This window comes from Nannospalax galili, unplaced genomic scaffold (genome assembly GCF_000622305.1).
Source record: "Nannospalax galili isolate Female #2095 unplaced genomic scaffold, S.galili_v1.0 scaffold154, whole genome shotgun sequence".
Lineage (NCBI taxonomy): Eukaryota > Metazoa > Chordata > Mammalia > Rodentia > Spalacidae > Nannospalax > Nannospalax galili.
Genome location: NW_008335281.1, coordinates 2,210,890 through 2,227,956, shown reverse-complemented (window position 1 = coordinate 2,227,956; position 17,067 = coordinate 2,210,890). Strand labels below are relative to the sequence as shown.

Genomic DNA, 17,067 nt, shown 5'->3' with positions numbered 1-17,067 from the left:
TTGATTTTATTTAGGTGAAGTATTTGAAGACTGGGGTTGTAAGCCGAGTGGTAAAGCATGTGCTGGACATTCATGAGGCCCTGGCTCTATCCACCACACACACAAAAAAGCATTTAAAGGAGATTGTATTACTAGATGTTATTTATAATATTGTAAGATTTTTAAAGTTTTCATTAGAAATTTTTAGATGATTCCTGTTATCGCTTACATGAATAAGTATATAATTCTATAGCTTAATATAGACTACATACCTATGTTACACAATATCTCTGTAATAATACAAAATACACATTGCAAATGATATAAATATAATCAACTTAATACAATGCACATTTTACAAAATGTATCTACATAAAATATTTTATATAATGATATGGAATTATGTTTACAGATTGAAAACAGTGATTAGTCGAGCTAGACCCAAGCTAGAAGACTCACAGATCATCCAAGAACTTGGGAGAAAATAGATCAATGGGTCTGAACAAAACAGTCCTAAAACCTTCGTAACATGGACAACAAAGCCTGCCTGGGGGACAGTTTAAAGGACCCAATAAAAATGAAATGATTGGGAAAAAAAAAAGCCAGACATAGTTATCAATGCCTTTACTCCTAGCATATGAGGCAGAGGTAGGTGGATCTCTGAGATGGAGGCCAGTCTACATAGCAAGTGCCAGGCCAGCTGGGATTACAGGGAAACCCTGTCTCAAAACATCAATATCAACAACCCAAAAAAAGGAAGAAATGATTACCTGAACAGTTTAGAGTTCTCATGGGCATGATTATGATTGTCTGGACGCTTCCTGTGTACAAAATAAACATCATTAGGAAAAAAATATTCCAGTAAAACCACAGCATTATACAGAAAGACAAATTCTAATTTCCAGTTCACTATGGAGAGGACCCACAATGCTATGTGCCCTAAAACAACAGCAAGGACTGTTTCACAATGCCCTGGCCTGGGATGGGAAGCCTTATGTTGAGCATAACAGTAGTAACTGGAGCTGAGCCAGCACCACTTCCTTTGCTGTGCAAGCTTGGAAGGCTGAGAGATGGTATAGATCTTGGCCAAAGAAAATAAGTTATAAAAATGTTATAGCAGGTATATGCCAGTATTGAATTATCTGAAATAGAAATCAAGCAAGTAATCCCATTTGCAATAGCTACAACAAAACAAACAAAAAATGAAAACATTTAACCAAAGAGTGGAAAGAGCTCTGCAATAGAAATTATAAAACATTGATGAACGAGACTAAAGAGGATACAGGAAAAACTGGAAAGACATCTCAGCTTCATGGATTGGAAATCAATACAGCAACACAGACATATTACCCAAAGTAATTTACAGATTTAATGCAAGACCCATCAGAATACCAATAAACATTCTTCACAGAACTAGAAAATAAAATCCTGGAATTTACATAGAAACACACACAAACAACACCTAGTAACCTAATAGCCAAAGCCATTTAGAGCAAAAATTAAAAAAAAAAAAATAACAAAGAGGCAAATACTAACTTCAAAATATGCTACAAAGCTATAGTAATCAAAACAGTATAATATTAGGATAACAGACACACAGATCATTGAAACAACAGTGGCCTTAGCAGTGAATCCATTCATCCACAGCAAAATTGGATAATCACACGCAGAAGAATTAAACTAGACCTCTTTCTCTCAGTGGGTTAAAGGCTTACAAAACTGTGAAACTACTAGAGGAAAATATAAGGAAATGCTTCAGGACTTTGGAACAGGCCAAGTTTTTTGTTTGCTTGTTTGTTTGTTTGTTTGTTTGGACATGACCCAAAAACACAGGAAACAAGGCAAAATAGACAAATGGGATTACATCAAACTGAAAACATCTGCATAGTTGACAATCAACAGAGCAAAGAGACAACCTTAAAACTGGGAGAAAATATTTGCAAGCTATACATCTGTCAAGGGGTTGATATTCAGAGTCTATAAGGAATCTGACTAGCAAAATCTCCTCCCAAACAAAAAAATCCTCAAAAATAGTCAAATTAAAAATGGAAAAGACATATAAATAGCCACAAGAAAATATATAAATAGCTGCCTGTCACTTACAAACTGCTCAGTATCACTAATCACCAGAGATATTCAAATCAAAACCAAACTGAGATAGTGCCCCACCCTAGTAAAAATGCTAATATCGAAAAATTGTAAGATAACAAGTGCTCATGAGGATATAAAGAAAATAGAGCCTCTGCACACTGTTGGCCAGGATGTTAATTAGTACAGCCATATAGATAAAAGTATCAAGATGCCTTGGAAAATTAAAAATATAACTACCATGTGATGCAGCAAATACACTATATATCCAAAGGAAATGAAATCAGTATGCCAAAGATACACCTGTCCTCTTCATGCTTGTTGTGGCACTATTCATAGCCACCAAGACACAGAAACAACCTCACTCAGCATCCATCAACTAATGAACAGATAAAGATGGTCTGTTTACCTCTACATCAGGGAATACTATTTTGCCTTAAAAGGAATGAACTTTGGGTGGTGGGGTGACGGCTCAGTTGGTAAAGTGCTTCAATCACACAGAGTCAGGAAGGCTGAGACAGGACGATTCCTGGACTTGTCTGGCCCAGCCGTTCTTACCAAATCAGCAAGCTCCAAGTTCAGTGAAAGACCTTATCTCAAAAGAAATTAAGTAGAGAGTGATTGGGGAGACACAAGTTGTCAACTTCTGTCCTCCACAAACACATGTAGGCATGAGAACCGAACACACATGCAGAATTACACACAAACACACATAAGATGAATCTCCCCAAGCAGACTAGGCTGGCCAGCCAGAGAGCCCCACTGATCCTATTGTCTCCACAACCCAGCACTAGGATTACAAACACATTGTGGGCCATCCTGCATGGCTTTTCTATGTGGGTTATGAGAACCAACTCAAGGTCTCACAGTTGGGCATCAAGCTCTTTTCTAACTGACCTATCTCCCCAGCCCTCAGCCAGTTTTTAATAGTAGTTAAGTTGTAGAAATGGAGCCTGAAAGTCAAAGGAAATAGGAAGGAAGGGATTTTTCCTTTTCAACTTATGACTTTTGGTAATTTAAATTTTGTATTAAGTTCCCAAGTTAAGCTCAAGAACTTCTCTTTTCCTTTAATAATATTTTTACTGATTCTTGAGAATTTCATACAATGTATTTTGATCATATTCAGATCCCTATCTCCTCTCAGATCCACCCCCACCTGCCTACCCCACCCCCTTCATGTTCTCCATTTTTTATATTTTATTTATTATTTTTATTTTATGTGTATGTGTGTATTGCCTGCATATAGGTAAGTGCACCCGTATTGTGCAATGCCCACGGAGGACAGAAGAGGCTCTTGGAACTGGAGTTACGGACAGTTGTTAGCTGCCATGTGGGTGCTGGGATTCCAACCCAGGTCTTCTGCAAGAACAACCAGTGTTCTTAACTGCTGAGCCATCTCTCCAGCCCCATTTTTAAAGACCTATTGAATCCAATTTGTATTCCCCTAACACTCTTGGGTATGGGTCCATCCCCTGGAATATGGTCAACCCATCCAGCACCAGACCCTTAAAGAAAACTGACTCTTCATTTCCTAGAAGCTATCAATTGCCAATAGATCTTCAGATAGAGCTGGGACTTGGTGTTCACCTCCCCACTCCATGCCTGGGTTTTGTCTAGCTTGGATCAAGCACTGTTCTTATTTCCATTGCAAAATCGCTGCCTCACACAGAGCTCTGCTGTGAGGATGATGAAGGGGAAAGAGTGGGTATGCCCAAGGGAATGCTTGGTCTCTCCAGAGAGAAATCAGTAGATCCCAAATATTTGTAGCAAGACATCTGTAACCAGCCACTTCCTCTGCTACTAGTTAGGAGGCATAATGGATCTTTAAAGTAGTTGCCATATAAACTAAACCACAAACATATTAACTTTGGTTAGTCAATGAGGCTAACAAGAACACATGATGTTACACATAAACTAGTGAAATTCAGTGTCTAATTAATTCAAAATTTAAAATTCTTATAGATATAACCTGTGTTGGACTTTCAGCTGCAAGCAACACCCTCTAAAATGGAATTAAGTGTGCTTCTGAATAGGGAAGAAACGTGGGAGTCCTCAATTGAGATTCAGAGCTTGAAGCAATTTTCAACTTACTTTGCAGATTTAACGTTTTGCATTTATATTGGTCTATGAATGTAGTGCCTATACTAATACTGGTTGAACATCTCTTCAAAAATTCTGAAATTAAAAATGCTCCAAAATCTGAAACTTTCTGAGCATCAACATAATGCTACAGGTGAAAATTTCCACACCTGACCTCACGTAGTTGTCTCAAAGGCAGACACACTAAAACATTCTACCAGGCTCTGTGTATAAGGTATATGTGAAATGTAAATAAATTTAAACGTGGATTCCATCCCTAAGATATCTTATTATACACACTCAAACACTCCAGAATTTTTTTTTCAAAAGCTGACACATCTGTTCCCAAGCACGTACAGGTGCAGAATACTCAACCAGTGACAGCAGTGGTTGTCACCCATTATGCATTTACTATATACTAACACTGTTAGAATTTAAGGGATTTCATATATGTTATCTCACATGTTATTCATGACACCCCTAAGCTGCATTGCTACATCCATTCCACAGGTGGGAATACTGAGTGTCAGAACCTAAATCCAATGCAAGCCCACTGACCTCTGAGCACCAGAACTCTCATCTCCTCTCCATTAAGTTTTATCTCAACTGAAAATACTGCACCTTCAGTAATGTCTTCCCCTAAGAATTTTCACTTACTATCAATATCTGAAATCATCCATTTTTAATGGTTCTGGAAGAATTTATCTGAGCTTTGCAGGTTTTGGAGATAAAGAATTGCCCCCAAAATGTGACTTCTTAGAAAAACAAAAATCCCTTACTTAAATCATGTTCTCTCTAAGTATTAATTAGGCAGCTCTTTATGAGAACATGATAAATCTTCATGACAAATTATTTTCTTTGTTCTTTGAAAACCATTACTTTAAAGCAAAATAATAACTTTAGAAATGAAAATTAGGCATACATCATGTCCCATTCTTTGCTTGACATAGATTATGCAATTTTGCTAAAACAGAAATTTCAAGTAAAGAAAGGACACAGAATTTTATGAAAAGAAAGACTATAATATACTTATATTTTCACTTGATAATGAGGCAGTATCTTTATACATCAGACATTTAATATTATGTTTTATAGTAATAACTTAAAAACATCATACCATGAACTAGACACATACTATTCTTATAGACTAGACAAACACCATTCTTACTGAAGAAATAAAGTTGATGCACCAAATAAAATTCAAAGACAATAATTTCCTATCAGAGAATAATTCTAAGAGATTTCTGAGTAAAAGATGAAGAGAACAGACATATAAAAATTCAAAAGATGCTATCTAATGGTCAGAATAAAACTGATCTAAAACATTATGTTAATTTTGTGCTTAATTTTAAAGGGACTAATCAGAAAAAAGTCATATATACTATTTATATTTTTTAAAAATTTTGTAGCACCTTTTAACTAGAAAGCTTATAAAATTTAATTTTGATCTCTATTATAAAATACAGGTTAACTTGATTATGCAACTAGACTCTGTCAGGAAATCTCCTTTGAAGCTAAAGTCACAGGTAGACTCTTAAAGATAAGTCTCCTTGTGACACTCCACTGTTTAATCTAGAAACTGGTTACGTTCCAGAACTTGCTTCCTGCTCCCAATTCCTTCAGGAAGAGCTGCTGTGAGGCCTCTTCATACCACAGGGACCCTCTGATTCATGTTTCTTTGAAGGCAGAGTCTATCATTTCAGTGGAATACTCAAAACTGTTACTAGGGAAGGGGCTGGGGAGATAGCTCAGTAGGTAAAAACACTTGTTTTTTTTCAAGTTCAAAACTCCAGCCCCCATGTAAAAAGAAGGGTATACATGGGCACATGAACCCACACAATCAACATGCATGCACTAAATACACACACACACACACACACACACACACACACACACACACACAAACTACTAAGGAGCTAGAAAGAAGTCCTGTTTCATATGAGTCTCTACATTAGATTTAAACATATTTGAGTATTTACTGTTCTTTCCAGCACTGTCCTTGGGTAACCTTCAACTAACTGCTACCCATAAAACACTGGAACTTTCTGGGACATGGAAAAGTGGGAGAGGGAGAGGAAGAGTGATGGGTCCTCAGGGAATTTCTAGATCATGTTGTTCAATATTATAAATGTGGGTGCTTTTATGAATTGCTTGAGTTGCTTTATCTTGGAAACTGAAAAACATGTAATAGAAATTATATATTTCACAGGTGTTTTCCTGCACATGGTTTAGTTTTCTCTTTAGACTCAAGCAGGATTTGGGTATATTCAAAAGTTTCTTGTTGCTTTCCTCCACTTAAGCCAAGGGAAGGAATTTACTGTAAAAACTATAAGGCTTGCAAAGTTTAATGCAACATTTGATAAAGACATGCCTTTTTCGGTGTTGATAAATGGCGTTTTTATTAAGATAATTTTCCAAAAATGACAAATTCTTGGGCTTGTGTTTTATTACTAAAATATATGAACACGCTCATAGATGGAGAAACATTTTAGCATATGAGAGGAAAATGTATTAGAGAGAAAATCTACATTAAATGGATCATCGCATCTAGGAAAATACTTTCTTGGAGCCTAATAGTATTATTATACATCGTCAAATATACCATTGTATATTTCAGAATTTTAGTTGAACTTTCTCAATATAGATCTGCTTAAAGTCATAAAAATCCATGGTAATTTTTTAGTTACAGCTAGATTATTTCTTTATGATCATATAGATTCACTTTCAGATTTTCTATGAGTATGTTAAAAGTAAATTCCAGTTTTTTTCCAATCAGTTAATATGCTAAAAATGCACTAAGAGAGTGATTCTTATATGAAAAGAAAACAGCCAGTTATCATTTTACTCATAGGGATTTGGTTTTATGGTGACCAAGCCCAAGCAAAGTCACTTTTGGCACCAGTTGCCAACAAAGGACTCGGTATTCCAAAACAGCCTCACGTTCACATTTAGAATGCTCCCTATGCCTTCAGTGTAGTGAGGACACTCACAGAATATGAATTTTGAGTTTCTGGTGGACGGTCCCACAGCTCATCACTGTCTGCCAATAAAAGAAGACAGGCATCACCTGGCAGCTACTGCATTTTGTGAGGAGGGGTTTGTATTTAAAAAGACGCTACCTTCTGCCTGGCAATTTCAGAGGAACTGGGACTTAAGGAATGAAAGCAGCAGAACGTGGCACTGCATGGCAGACTTCCCAGCTTTCTAAAGGGGGGCCTTCTCTTCTGGCTGCTCCTCCCACTCAAAGAAATCTGGCATTCCGTTAAATCATTTCCTCAGACTGGGCCTGGATGAGAAGGCCTAGAAACAGTCTCCCCCATAGACCTCCTCCAGGGTCTCCTCAGGACAAGACTGGATGGGACTGGCAGGAAGGCTAAAGAGGCTTGCTCTGCACACAGTGAAGACCTACAGTCTCGGCTTGTCTGTTTGGGACCTTTTCCTCAGAAAGCACTCTCAGAAAAAAAAGTTTTACACCAGGAAATTAATCATTACTTGAGAGGGAGCAAAAGTTAAATAAGCATTAAGTAATAACATCTTAAGTAATAAAAGGAGGGCAAAAACATGACTTCTCTGTCTCTAATATTATCATAAGAAGATATTTCTTAAAATCAAGATGGTTTCCCCTTTTCTTGAGAATTAGGTGGCATTACACTTATAAACAAAGCATATATGTACTTTCAAGTTGCCGTGGATCATTGACAAAATATTTAAAGAAACATGTGAGTCCAGGCGTGGTGCTGTGCACCTGTAATCCCAGCACTCAGGAGGTGGAGACAGGAAGACCCATAGGAGGTTACCTCCCAAAAAAGAGTGACCAGTGCCAAAGTCCAACTGAATACAGATTTCCACAGGATGGCTTTTAAAAAGCACTTTCCTGAAAACTGAATGATTCATAAATGTTTCTTTTAGTAGAAATCTCCATAACACCCCAGTCCTTCTTAAAATGAGTGAGCTACCAATAGGAGGAAGGGACTGTGTATTGTATGAAACCTTGCCAAACAAGTGAGAGAACTGGAGAAGTAACATCACTGTGATGGCGGCCCTGTACTCAAGACACGCTTGCCTGTACAGCATCATGGAATACTGCTCTGTATTTTCCCCTGTGGGCTGCAATGCCACATCACTGCAGATGTCTGTAGAGTTGTATATTCAGGCAAGACATGTATGACTTGTTTTTATTACAGATTGCTGCTTTTAATATTTCATCATAAATTTTTTATAATTTCTCACATTTGTGATTTCACTTTTCCAGTGGCCTATTTTCCCATCATATAGTAAAAATTATGACTATAAGGATTACCAAGGAATTACTAAGAATTTTACATGGAAATAAACTATACTAGAGAAAAACATCTTTCAAACGAGACTCTGTTAAGAAAGTTATAATTGAACACCAGGCATGGTGGTGTATGCCTTTAATCTCAGCACTTGGGAGGCAGAAACAGGTGGATCTCTGTGAGATTGAGGCCAGCCTGGTCTACATAGTGAGTTTCAGGCTGGCTGGGGCTATGGGAGACCCTGTCTTCAAAAAACAAAAAGCAAAAAACAAAAATCCCAAAAAGGGTATGATTCAAACAGGCCTATTTTGGAAAACAAACAAAACTTGCACAGTAGTTTTCTGTTTAAATGGAAGATAGGAATCTGGTTGAGAAAGTCAGTTTATGCAGCAGTTCGTGGTAGATCCAAACTACTTTTCAAGTTCAGTGTAAAATGGATAGAAGAAAATAATAAATTTTAGTTATTAACCTGTTGTTCTCATATCAATAAACAGCATCACAATGGTCTTTGCTTCCAAAGATGCCACCTCTCTCCACAGAAGCTCATGCACAACTTCTCGGAATCTGAAGGATGAACAAGAACATTTAAGATGTAGATGTTTGCAATTAGTTAAATAGGCACGCTTATTCCTCACCCACAGAAACTGCTTTAAGAAAAAAAGTTGGGGGCTGTATTTCTCAAAAAGCATCACTTTTTAATTTAATTTTTTCATTTTTTTAACCCAATTTAAATCTTTTGGATAAATACTTGTAGTAAAAGGACATGGGTTGTAACAGAGCAGAAGCAATTACAAAATAATGCTATAGTTAAAACTGAATGTCCTAAGGCTGGGAAGATAGCTCAGTGGGTAATATACAGCACAAGGATCCAAGGTTGATCCCCAGAACCCAAGACTGCCCACTTGTAATCCCTGAGCTGTGAGGTGGAGATAGGCAGATAGATCCCTGGGCATGCTGGTCAGCCAGCCTAGCCTAATTGGTGAATTCCAAGCCAGTGAAACACCCTGTCTCAAAATATAAGGTGGATGGTGCCTAAGGAAAGACACCCAAGGCAAGTCTCCACATGCGCACAAGTACACACAAGCATACACATGTCAGCCACACGCATGTACGATACACACACATAAAATAGAATTAAATAAAGCAGTGAAACTAGAAACTGGCACTGCAGTCTAGGATTCGGTTCTGCCGCCAAGTTTTTGAGATTTCCAGAAACACAGCTTCCTTTGGAGCATCATTAACTAAACTTCTTATTCTCAGATAACCTCACAGAAAATTCCTCTTCAGCTGTTATGTTCTGCGCTAAAATTAATTCCTGAACTAGGAATTCAAAAGCAACCAAAGAAAAATCTAGAGCCTTCACAGATGCTAGTAAGAGAGGGGCTTTCTCCTACTTAGAATTAATATTCATCCAAGTTTGATCTAAAGAAATGCATGGAAGTGGGCTGCAGAAATGGCTCAGCAGTGAAGAGCACTGGCAGCTCTTGCAGAGGACCCAGGTTCGATTCCCAGCACCCACATGGCAGGAAACAACCTTACTAACTCCAGTTCCTGGGGATCTAACACCCTCTTCTGGCCTCTGTGGGCACTGCATGACATGAGTGCACTTAGATACATGCAGAGAACTCATTCATACACATAAAATAAAAGTAATAAAATTTTTAAAAAGAAAAGCATGTAAGATCAAAGTACTTGATCTGAAAAGAGCAATCAGTTACCTGAGATGGTTTAGCTAGAAATATAAAAAACCAATAAAAAAAATTATTATACAACTTGGCTTGGTGGCTTAGACTTGTAATCTCAGGAGGTAAGAGGATCATACATTCTAGGCCAAATTGGGCCACAGAGCAAAACTCTATCTTAAAAGGAAGTTATTAACCATAGACAGTGTGTATATATATATATATTTTTTTTTTTTTTTTCTCGGCAAGTTCTTTCCAAAACCTTGAAAAAAAAAAGACTGAAAAAGCAAGACCTGACAGTTAAAATGTGGCTTCTATATGGACCACTTCTAAGTAGTCAAAGGGCTTTTATTTCCCCCTCCTTTAAGCACGTCTCTGCATTAGAACTTCAGGACGCCCTGTGCACACTGAGACATGAATCATTATCAGCAAGTGGGCCCACTTGGTTCCTCTAAAGACACAAACGGTGCAAAAATAGTTTCTGCGATTGAAGCAGAAGCCACGTCAGTAAGCAGATGAATGTGGGTGGTCAGATAAGATTCTGTTGCGGCAAATGGCAAATTATTAAGCAAATGCTGCATTTATTTTCTGTTTTAAACTTGGTTCTTCTTGCTTCAAATCAACCATTTGCTACACTCAAAATGAAACCTGTCAAGTTCAATTCTTTTCTAAACTGGAAGCTTCATCATTGTCAAAGAACATGAATATTTACCATAGGAGGAATAGTGGCAACGTCTTTAAAAAGACCAAACATCATTTCTTTAAAAAATAAAATGAAATGAAAGTGTTTCAAAGTAAGAACTAGAAGAAGGAGGAGCAGGAGGAGGAGGAGGAAGAAGAGTAGGAGGAAGAGGAGGAGGGAGGATGAGCAGGAGGAGGAGGAGGAGGATAAGTTAAAGTAAAAACCATGACATCCTTCAGGAAAAGAAAGAAAGAAAGAAAGAAAGAAAGAAAGAAAGAAAGAAAGAAAGAAAGAAAGAAAGAAAGAAAGAAAGAAAGAAAGAAAAGAAAAGAAAAGAATCACAGTACAGTTTTGCATTCCAAGCAATATTCACCCAAGACATAAATGGGCCAAGATGCCACAGATACTGCTGTTTATAGGCAACACATTTTTGCAGTATCCAGTGATCACTGGTGACTGGCCATCTCACAGTCATAGTCATCGAAGTAAAAGGCAAGAAAGGTATAGAGAGCTCAAATCCCAGTAGATCAGGACTGTTTCAAAGCACCATCCCTGCTAGGCACCTCTACAGACAAGCAGATGACAAAAGCCCCCACAGGCTGTGACTAAGGCAATGTCCTCACCTCTGGCTAGAGCAATAGCTACTGGAAATGGAATGTATTCCTCTTATTTCTAAAATTTTAGATTACAGAAGAATCCTTTTCACCCAAGAAGAAGATTGGAAAATGAGTTCAACAGATTTACAGTTGTGTGACAACATTTCTGACTTATTCAATGTTTGTGTTTCCTTTGAAAAACAACAAATCAGTAGGGATAATGTCATATTTGTCTTTTACCCTGTAGGAACTTCCCAGACATTAATGTGATTTTTTAAAAAGATTCAAGTGATATTAACATGAAAGATAAATTGATTTATGTGATTTTTTTTGCCTAGACAAGCGATCAGTTATGATCCTAAAAGTTAGACAATTATTCTTACTATTGAAATGAAAACATGGAGATATCTCAGAGAATTAATTTTCTCATTTATTTTTAAATTTTTTTTAAATTTTTATTTTATGTGTATGTGTTTGTTACCTGCATGTAGGTCAGTGCACCTGTGTCGTGCAATGCCCGCGGAGGTCAGAAGACTGTCGGATCCCCTGGGATTGGAGTTACAGACAGTTGTTAGCTGCCATGTGGGTGCTGGGATTCAAACCAAGGTCTTCCGCAAGAACAACTAGTGTTCTTAACCGCTGAGCCATCTCTCCAGCCCCAGTTTTCTCATTAATTTTAAGTGAATTTTTGTGCCTTGGTTTCTTCATCAAAATAGAAGAAAAATATTTCTTCAAATGCCCTTGATAGTGCTGTAAGACATCTCATGTTGATGTTTCCTAGAAAGAAATCTCTCCCTCATAAGGAGAGGGGAGATTGTCACTTTTTAACTTTACTTTTAGGCTATTAAATTCATAAGTAACTACCAGCTCCCAATACAAAAATCACAATATTTGATAAAACTAACAGGTTTTCAGAGAAAGTGCTAATAAATCTTGTTAAACATCTCTGGGTCGTTTAAAATAGATTCCTGAGTGTGAGGTGAAAATTATCTTTCGCATACCTAAATTTTTGTCACTAGCAAGTTTTACAAAAAAAGGAGGACACTCATGAAAGTATGCTCCACCCCTTACTTGTAATAAACACTTGGAAAGTATCATTATTTCTAACAAAGTGGTTCCTCAACCTTTTTATTTTTAGAAGAAAAAAATCCTAGGTATCAGATATATATTATTGGATTCTTATAAAGTATCATTAAACTAAGCAAGGAAAAAACTGCACTCAAAGATGCACAGAATATAGGAAAATAGGTATCTGGAAAATATCTGCTGTTGGTGGGATTCATTCCAATCTCTTCCAAATTATTTAAAGTCCCCTACTGAGTTGGGGTTAATATGTGTCTTAAAGTCCTGTAGTGTTGTTTTTATGAATTTGGGTGCACCAGAATTTGGTGCATATATGTTAAGGATTGTAATATCTTCTTGGTTAACTGTTCCTTGGATTAGAATGAAGTCACGCTCTTTATCTCTTCTAAGCAGTTTTACTTTGAAGTCTATTTTGTCAGACATTAAAATTGCAACCCCTGCTTATTTCTTAGTGCCATTTGCTTGGAATATTCTTTTCCTTCTTTTTACTTTAAGGTAGTGCCTGTCCTTGAAGGTGAGATGGGTTTCTTGCAGACAGCAAAGAGATGAATTTTGTTTCTTAATCCACTCGCTTAGCTTCTGTCTTTTGACTGAGGAGTTCAGTCCATTGATATTTAAGGTTATTATTGAAAGGTGTGTATTGGTTGCCATTATTTTGATTGCTGTTTGTGTTCTCTGTGTAATTTTGTGTTTCCTAGATTATATCTTTTTATTCTTTCGTTGCCCCTAGGGTATAGTTGTTTCTCTCTCTGTTCTCTGTACTGCTTTAAGTATTCTTTGAAAGGGCTGGTTTTGTGGACATGTATTCTTTCAGTCTATTTGTGTCACGGAAGGTTTTTCTTTCCCCCTCAACTATAATAGACATTTTTGCTGGGTATAGTATTCTGGGCTGGCACCTATTGTCATGTAGAACTGGAAATACCTTGGTCCAGGCTCTTCTGGCTTTCATAGTTTGTATTGATAAGGCAGCTGTAATTCCAATGGGCTTTCCTTTTCATATGACTTGTTATTTTTCTTTTGCTGCTTTCAGTATTCTCTCTTTGCTCTGTACATTTAGTGTTTTTACTATGATATGTCATGGGGAGTTTCTTTTCTGATCCTGTCTATTTGGTGTTCTATGTGCTTCCTGTATTTGTATGGGGATATCTTCCCTTAATTTTGGGAAATTCTCTTCTACAATCCTGTTTAAGATCTGGTCAACACCATTAACCTGAAATTCTTCTCCTTCCTCTATAAATTTTTAATGTGTGTGAGTGTTTTGCCTGCATGTATATGAGTGCTGTGGTGTTGCGCAATGCCTGCCAAGGCCAGAAGAAGGCCCTTAGAACTGGAGTTACAGATGGTTGTTAGCCACCATATGGGTGCTGGGAACCAAGCCCAGTCCTCTGCAAGAGTGGCCACTGCTTTCGATTTCTGGGCCATCTCTCCAGCCCCCTCTTCCAAATTATTTTAAAAGAACACTCAATGGAACCATTAGGTGAATCTCGTAAGAGGTCAATATTTTGCATGAACGTCTCTCAGGCATACTCTAGTAGCCCTTGTTTCCCTCTCCAGCTCAGTGCGTATGTGCTAGATCACAGGCTTAGGAGAAGACCAACAAGATAAACCTGCGACACTTTACAAGAGAGTTGTTTTAAATAAAGCAATTATAATTTGCACACACTTTTTTGACAGTCTGACCAATAGGATCATGACAGAAGACTTGACCTCTGTTCTTCTCAGGCAAAGGGAGCATTTAAGCACAGCATGTTCAGAGGAATGATCACTCCTCCTCATCTGCTTCAGAAGTGGTCCCATACTTTAATTTCACAGAGTAGAACAGATTCTGAAGTGGTGGCTAAGAAGAGAGAAGGGCACTGAAAGCAACATTCAAGATACAGTGCATCAATTTCACTGGCTTTTTGTAGACCAATACCTTTCCCCCTATCAATAAAAGAAAGGCTCTCCTGACTCACTGTTCCACTTTGCAGTGTCAGGAGTGGCAAGGTAAGAGGTGGCTCTGAGTTGCTAGGAATGACTGTCATGGCCAGGAGAAACACACACAAATAGATAATAAATAAATAAATAAATAAATAAATAAATATTTTCAAGGGGAGCACAGAAGAGGGATTCTCCCAGAGTTCTCAGTAGAGAAGACTGGGCAAGTGAGTCCAAAGTAGGCTGTTCTGTCATTTTTCCTAGGGTTCTGGTTCTAGAAATGTCGATCTACAAAGGAATGGAAATGTCAAATTATACCCCATAAATATGTATAATATTTGTCAATTAAAAAGCATTAGGGACTGGATATGTTGCTCAGCAGTGTAGTAAATACTACCTTAGAGCAAGGTAAAGACCAGTGGAGACAATTACTTCTGTTTTAACATCTAGTGATTCTATTTTCAAAGGCATATCAACCTTCTCCATGAGTTACAGTCTGCTGGACATAACTGAATATCTGAGGTCTCTGGATCTGTGCTTCCTAGTCATCACTCTGCAAGAGCCTGTGCTCCTCTGTATCCACACCAACTCTCCTCATGTGTGTCCATAAGCACATGACATATCTTTTAAGATCAGAGTTACAAAACTGAAGTCTGAACATGTATTGGACATCAAATAAGTCATATATTGAGCTCATTTCTTTTAGAAGCAAAGAATTATAAACTCTTGTAATCACTTGATTTTTGACCTTAACCTAAACTATGCATACTGTAAATTCCCAGATCATTCAATTCATAATCCAACTAGGCAAAGAAAAAGGTGGGAACCAGACAGAAATCAGTCTTGCTTAGAGATTGGTACATTGTGACAGTTCTGGTCTAAACCTCAGGTCTTCAAACTTTTAAGTCAAATCTTTTTTAACTGTCCAAATTGCTTATTATTTGAACTTTACTGATCTAGTTTGATCACATAAACCAACTGAATAAGTTCAACAATGAATCTTGGGGAGCAAATGATCTTGACCTTTGAATGAGAAAGACAATGATAATCTGTTACTTGAATGTCTAAGCTGTAATAAAACTTTTTGTCAAAAAAAAAAAAAAAAAAAAAAAAAAAAAAAAAACTAATAGCCTTTCAATTATTTTTCGGTTTTATAAAAAGAATTCAATGAAAACTTAAATTTTTCCTAAAGGAGTAAATGTTAGCAAAATCATATGTCAGCTTAATCAATTTCTATAAGTGGCACATCATTTAGTCTCCAGAGTAAAAAAATTACTTTAATTCACAATCGGTCATTAAGCTGCTGCTGTTTCTCCTCCCGCCCCTCTTCCCTCTCCTCCTCATCCTTCTCTTCTCCCTCCTCTTCTTCTTCATCCTTCTCTCCATTTTTTGTTTTTATTATTTTATTATTTTTTTTATTTTATGTGTATAAGTGTATTGCCTGTATATATGTTAATTGCACCCGTGTTGTACAGTGCCCTCAGAGGTCGAAAGAGAGCATCAGATCCCCTGGAACTGGAGTTAAGGACAGTTGTTAGGCACAATATGAGTGCTGGGACTCAAACCTGGGTCCTTTGCAGGAAGAGCCAGTGCTCTTAACCACTAAGCCATCTCTCCAGCCCCTTCTCTTTCTTCTTTATGGTACTGGAGATTGAACCCAAGGCCTTTCACATGCTAGACAAGCACAGAGCCACATCCTCAGGGCGCACCACTCCATTTTTATTTTTATTTTTATTTTTTTTGAAATAGGGTCTCATTAACTTGCCCAGAATGGTCTTTAACACTCTAAAGACCTGACAAGCCTTAAACATGTGATCCTTCTCCTGCAACCTCCTATTCTCTTAAAATTTTTTTTCAACTTTTAAAAGTCAATATTTTTAAAAACATTTTACTATTTTTATTTTATGTGTATGAGTATATTGCCTGCATGCATGTTGTGCAGTGCCTGAGGAGGTCAGAAGAAGGTGTTGTATCACCTGGAACTGGTACGGATGGTTGTTAGTCTCCATATGAGTGCTGGGGATCGAATCTGGTCCTCTGCAAGAACAGCCAGTGCTCTTAACCAGTGAGCCATCTCTCCAGCCCCTAAAAATAAATATTTTAATCAAGGAGAACCCTTCCATTCAGTCACCGGAGGTGAGTCTCAGGGTTCATTATAGCAAAATTAAGGCCATGAATATATGCAAGTAACGCATCATGGCAATGCTTCTGAATGGTGCAGGTTGGTTATTTTAGCAAGATGGTAGAGCCAAGCAGATAGTTTTTACTTTAATTAAATATCATGCTATCTGAGTGTGGTGCCACATGCCTCTAATCTGAGCATTCAAGAGGCTGAGGCAGGAAGATTGTGAGCTCAAGGCCAGCACAGAACGTATAGTGAGACCCTGTCTCAAACTGCCTCTCACCCACAAAAATAATCATAATTATTTCCTCATTTGTGGTACCCTTTCCAATTTTCTTTGCTTTGCTTTCAATTCTATCTTATCCCTCAGTGTTATTGTTGGAGATAAATAACCACTTCTTGCCAAGTCATCTTAAATATTAAACTCTAAATATTTGGAGGAATAGGAATAAAATGAAAAGAGGATTATTTGGTTACTATACTGTAGTGAGAAATATGACCTAACAAAGCCATAGCTTCGGTGCAATGCTTTCCCCAAGTTTGTCTTAGATTTGCTGTTGAG

At 37.4% G+C, this 17,067-nt stretch overlaps 1 protein-coding gene across 6 annotated transcripts in view; it reads right to left on the bottom strand.

The window, feature by feature from the left end:
- Hivep2 (human immunodeficiency virus type I enhancer binding protein 2) overlaps positions 1-17,067 on the bottom strand; it is a 209,274-nt gene that overhangs the window by 23,261 nt on the left and 168,946 nt on the right. For 4 of the 6 annotated variants that reach the window (XM_029561963.1, XM_029561964.1, XM_029561962.1 and 1 more), the window contains 2 exons: positions 8,893-8,987; positions 750-800 (listed from right to left, as the gene is read on the bottom strand). The gene's annotated coding sequence lies outside the window, so the exon portion shown is untranslated. Of the gene's footprint in view, positions 1-749; positions 801-2,476; positions 2,622-8,892; positions 8,988-17,067 lie in introns of those variants that run through there. The other 2 variants (XM_008829826.2, XM_029561965.1) reach the window with 2 other exon arrangements.